The sequence below is a fragment of the Arachis stenosperma genome, chromosome 8 (genome assembly GCF_014773155.1).
Source record: "Arachis stenosperma cultivar V10309 chromosome 8, arast.V10309.gnm1.PFL2, whole genome shotgun sequence".
NCBI classification, from domain to species: domain Eukaryota; kingdom Viridiplantae; phylum Streptophyta; class Magnoliopsida; order Fabales; family Fabaceae; genus Arachis; species Arachis stenosperma.
Window position 1 is genome coordinate 20280526 of NC_080384.1, and position 5990 is coordinate 20286515.

Genomic DNA, 5990 nt, shown 5'->3' on the forward strand with positions numbered 1-5990 from the left:
CTCCTCCCCTTTTCCATTCTGTACCCGTCTCATTCGTACCCCCCCCCCCAACGCTGTCTTTGCCATCGTGCCTCCATTCTTGTCAACCGGTGAGTTCTGTAAAGAGGAGGGTCTCGGTCATTTTTGAAGGGAAGGGTTCAAGCTTAGACGGGTCGTGGTCCTTGCTTTTTTTTTTGTCAGGGATTGTGGTCATTGCTCAAACCAGGTTTGGGTTGTTCACTGGATTGAACCTTGAAAATTGGCTTCTGACCCATCTTGAATTTTTCCTTACGGATCACATGTTGCTAGCCCTCCTTGTCATCACCACATGGCTCCTTTACGTAATCTCCATGCAAAGCTTCTATCGTTGAATTCGCATCTGCAATGGTTTCATTACTATCTCCTAATTTTTTGCCTAAATCACAAAATTCTGTTTCAACATGGGTTTGAATTTTTTGACTGGAGTGCTGGTTCGTGCCGTCACCCATACCTCCACGATCCCCTACTCAAATTTCCTTCTCATTGCATAATGATTTATCATGACCATATTTTGTACTTGAAGCACAAATCATATTGAGAATTTCATACTCCAATTCATGAGTGATGGATCTTCCACATTAATATTCTGATAACCGGTAGATTCAGATCAGTTTAAACATAGGCGCGGACATATCTTTGTCTTTGTGCCAACTTAGCAGCCAAGTCCACTTTAATCAGGTTTTCTATCGTAGTTGCAATCCGCAACATTACCTGCTCCTGATATATTGTATATGTATCGATACCATATTTTGTTATTAGACAAAGTACTAATTTACTTCTTAAAATTTGAATTAAATTCTAATTTCATTCTTAAGGTTTGAAATATTTATTTTTATTTTAAATATTTTTTGTAAATATATTTTAGTTATCTAATTAACAATAATTTTCTAAAAATACCATTTATTCCATTATATTTTTCTTTAAATAGACAAAAAATTATAATTTTTAATAATCATAATGATGGTAATAATAACTTAAAAGTAAAAAATAACTGAAAAATAAAAGAAGAAAAGATGGGTGATAGAGAGAACTTTTTCTTTTACAAAAAAATTAATTTTAATTAAAACAAAAAATAAAATAAAATAAATAAAATATTTAAAATAAAATAAATATTTTAAATATTAAAAATAAAAATTAAGGCTTAAGTAAAATGTTAGAGATTATAAAATAATACTTTAAGCCTCTGTTATTTTATGGGGAGGCACTTGTCCACTACTCTGATCCATCCTCTACCATTCTCCACGTACCGTGCGGGGATCACGTCTTATGGCTTCTCACAAAGACACTGCTATTTTATATATAACATAATACGCAGTAGGTGATTCCTTTTCGATCCAATAAGCATGTAAAGCCACATGATACAAACACTCATTAATCATATTCTAGTGTTACTTCCGCTAATTCCATGCAGGAAATTAAATAACATTCTCTTGGACAATTATTAATTGACTATAATTGCCGCCGTTAGTGTTATTTTATAAGATGGTTACTTGCATAATAAGAGTTATTAGAAAAATTCTTATGTTAAAATTGTTAATGTTGTAAGTGCGAGAAGTGTTGAAGTTAGTCCCACAATAAAAGAAGTAACTCAAGTAAGGAAGAGTGAGGAGTCTATAAGATGAGAGACTCATTAACTTATTATTTTAAAGTTTTGAATTAGATGTGGTGTCTTAGATAGCTCTAAAATAAACTCAACACTTATGTATTTATTCTTAAATAATTAAATATAAAATATCTGAATATTTTTTATTTATTAAAATTAATTATTATACAATTTCTTTTATAATATTAAAAAATTATATTAAAATAATATTTTAAACTGTAACATAAAAATATAAAATAATTAAAATTTTATTTATATTACTTGATAAATAATTAAATTATTATATTTAAAATTTATTAATTAACTATTTTTATTAAAAATATTATTATATAATATAATTTTTTATAAAAATATTTTTAAAATATAATTTACATATATATAGGATTATATATATATATATATATATATATATATATCATGTATTATATATAATATTTTAAATAAATTATATTTTAAAAATATTTTTATGAAAATTATATTATATAATAATATCTTTAATAAAAATAGTTAGTTAATAAATTTTGAATATAATAATTTAATTATTTGTCAAGTAATATAAAATAACATTTTAATTATTTTATATTTTTATGTTATAATTTAAAATATCATTTTAATATAATTTTTTAATATTATAAAAATAAATTGTATAATAATGATTAATTTTAATAAATAAAAAAAATATTTAGATATTTTGTATTTATATATTTTATATATTCTATATTTAATTATTTAAGAATAAAACATTCTGTTGCCATTTAAAGTATTGTGTATTAAAGTATTGTCATTTAAAGTATTTATTTATGTACTATGATATTCTGTATTTATTAGAACCCATCAATGTTCTTTTTTTATATTAGCCTTTGATTTTAATCTAATAAAATCTAATGGTCTATATAAATGTGACACATTCAATAAGCACATAAGTATTGAGCTCATTTTACATATATTCTAGTATCTTGTCTTCTTATTTTATGTTCTTTCACTTGATTCCTTCTCAAAATTTTTTTGATAATTAAAAACTCTGCACAGTTGGCCCAACAAAAATTATATTGTAGTTAAAATTATATTAGCTTATTTAATATATTTAATTAAATTATTGAATATAATATATTTGTATCTTATTGAAAGAGTGGTGACATCGACTCAATGCACGGACACATAAATTTTATTCACTAAATTAGTTTTTAACATTTTACTTTGTTAAATATATCAATTTTTAAGTTAATATTCAATTTAATCTTTAAAATTTAAGGTTAGACTTAAATTTATTACTAAAATTTTAATCAAATCAAATTAAACCTCTAAATTACAATGATAACACATTAATTCCTGAGTTTATCTTCGTTAATAATATATTGGTTTGATACATTAATTTACTGTGTGAGGAATGATGAAATAAAATGATAAGTTGTATATTGACATCTAATCTTTAACAAAATGACATCGTTGGAAAAAAAAAAAAAACTATCATACAGATGAATAATTTAATGTATAAATTATTTTGTCTAATAAATGAAAAGATTTGGTAAAAAAAAAAAAAACTATCATATGGTTATCAAATTATCATTGGAAAATAAAAATAATATGGTTATCATATTTTAAGGTTAAAATATCTCATTATATTACTGTTGCGCAATCGCATGCATGCTCCACGCGCTCTGTTGGTCGATTAGAATTTTCACTCTTGGTATAATATTCTTTGTTCATGGTCGTTAACAAATAAATGAATAATAATGTAGCCACCTTCGCGATTGCGATTGGAATCTTTGAAAGATTTCGTATCCAAGTATATATATCAACCAAAATTCATGTCTTGCGTTATATAATATAGTCTTAAAGACCAAAGATATATATGTCCACCAATAATATGCTTCTGCTATGCTTTTAAACTGTAAAAGGTTTGAAATTGATAAAATATACAATTAGTGCTTAGTGGGCATTTTAACATTAGATTAAAAAGGAAACAACTTAAGTTCTCAAAAGAAAAACACAGTTTAATTTATTCAAGGAATAATTTAATTAGAATTGACGTACTTAAACAATATTTACTTTATAAGAATCTAAAAGGAAAGAAAGTAACTAAACAGTTATATCACTTATATGTCCACGCTAAGTATTAGCTTGTATTTCAATTAAGAGTGAATGACAAATAAATTTTTAAAAATTTATATTTTGAATAGATTAATTTTTTTTAAAAAATATTAATAAAATTTTTTAAAATAATAAATGTGAACACAATATTTTTAAATTAATTTTTATGCTTAGAGTAAAAATTTTTAATTTGAATTAATTTATCTATATTTATTACTGTAAAAGATTTTATTAGTATTTTTTTCAAAAATTAATCTAATATCTGTTACGACCTGGCCCAAGAAAGAACTTGGGCGTACCCGACCCGATCACTACCCGACCTCAACGGTCAGGTGACCCGAACCTGTCCAACCCGTGCATCCTTCCGGGACAGCTGGCCACCACAGCTGTAAGCTTCGAGGAAGGTGGGTTCTACCCTCCTGGGGCCCACACTTGACAGGATATATAAGGGAAGGGTCCTACCCTCCCCCAAGGTACGTCACACTTTCCACCTAACCTATTTCCCACCTGCACACTAGCTGACTAGAGCGTCGGAGTGTCTTTGCAGGTGGCACCCCCTCTTTCCTTTCACAACGAGAGCTCGGCTACCCCGCAGATCCGATCCCAGCACGACCACGATTGAAGCGTCCTCACCCCCTCAAATATCCACCCGAATTGTCCGGTAACCGTCAACCGAACATTGGAGCCGTCTGTGGGGATAGTTATGGAAGTTGTGCCGGGCCTTTGAGACCAAGGCCGAGCAGCCATCGCAGAGACGGCAACCTCTGTCGCATCACCAGGAGAACGACGAAGGTCCCTGATGAGCGGATAATTTGTACGCTTTTTGGCATTATTTTTAGTATGTTTTTAGTAGTTTGAGTTGAGTTTTTAGTATATTTTTATTAGTTTTTAGTTAAAATTCACTTTTCTGGACTTTACTATGAGTTTGTGTGTTTTTTTGTGATTTCAGGTATTTTCTGGCTGAAATTGAGGGACTCGAGCAAAAATCTGATTCAGAGACTGAAAAGGACTGCAGATGCTGTTGGATTCTGACCTCCCTGCACTCGAAGTGGATTTTCTGGAGCTACAGAAGCCCAATTGGCGCGCTCTCAACGGCGTTGGAAAGTAGACATCCTGGGCTTTCCAGCAATATATGATAGTCCATACTTTGCCCAAGATTTGATGGCCCAAACCGGCGTTCAAAGTCACCCTCAGAAATTCCAGCGTTAAACGCCGGAACTGGCACCTAGATGGGAGTTAAACGCCCAAACTGGCACCAAAGCTGGCGTTTAACTCCAAGAGAAGTCTCTACACGAAAATGCTTCATTGCTCAGCCCAAGCACACACCAAGTGGGCCCGGAAGTGGATTTTTATGTCATTTACTCATCTTTGTAAACCTTAGGCTACTAGTTTTCTATAAGTAGGACCTTTTACTACTGTATTTAAACATCATCGGATCTTTGGAACCTTTTTCTTTAGATCTTTTGATCACTTTGGGAGGCTGGCCATTCGGCCATGCCTAGACCTTGTTCTTATGTATTTTCAACGGTGGAGTTTCTACACACCATAGATTAAGGTGTGGAGCTCTGCTGTACCTCGAGTATTAATGCAATTACTATTGTTCTTCTATTCAATTCCGCTTGTTCTTTGTCCAAGATATCACTTGTTCTTCAACTTGATGAATGTGATGATCCGTGACACTCATCATCGTTCTCACTTATGAACAAAGTGACTGACAACCACTCTGTTCTACAAAGCAACAAGGCTCTAGTGTTTATCTCTTGGATTCCTGATACACGATGCATGGTTGATCGCCTGACAACCGAGTGCTCGCCTGACAAACGAGCCAACCATTCCGTGAGATCAGAGTCTTCGTGGTATAGGCGAGAACTGATGGCGGCATTCAAGAGAATCCGGAAGGTCTAACCTTGTCTGTGGTATTCTGAGTAGGATTCAATGATTGAATGACTGTGACGTGCTTCAAACTCCTAGCAGGCGGGGCGTTAGTGACAGACGCAAAAGAATCGATGGATTCTATTCCGGCCTGACCAAGAACCGACAGCTGATTAGCCATATGCTGTGACAGAGCATAGGAACATTTTCACTGAGAGGATGGGAGGTAGCCACTGACAACGGTGAAACCCTTGCATAAGCTTGCCATGGAAAGGAGTAAGAAGGATTGGATGAAGACAGTAGGAAAGCAGAGAGACGGAAGGGAAGGCATCTTCATACACTTATCTGAAGTTCCTACCAATGAATTACATAAGTACCTCTATCTTTATCTTTATGTTTTTATGCG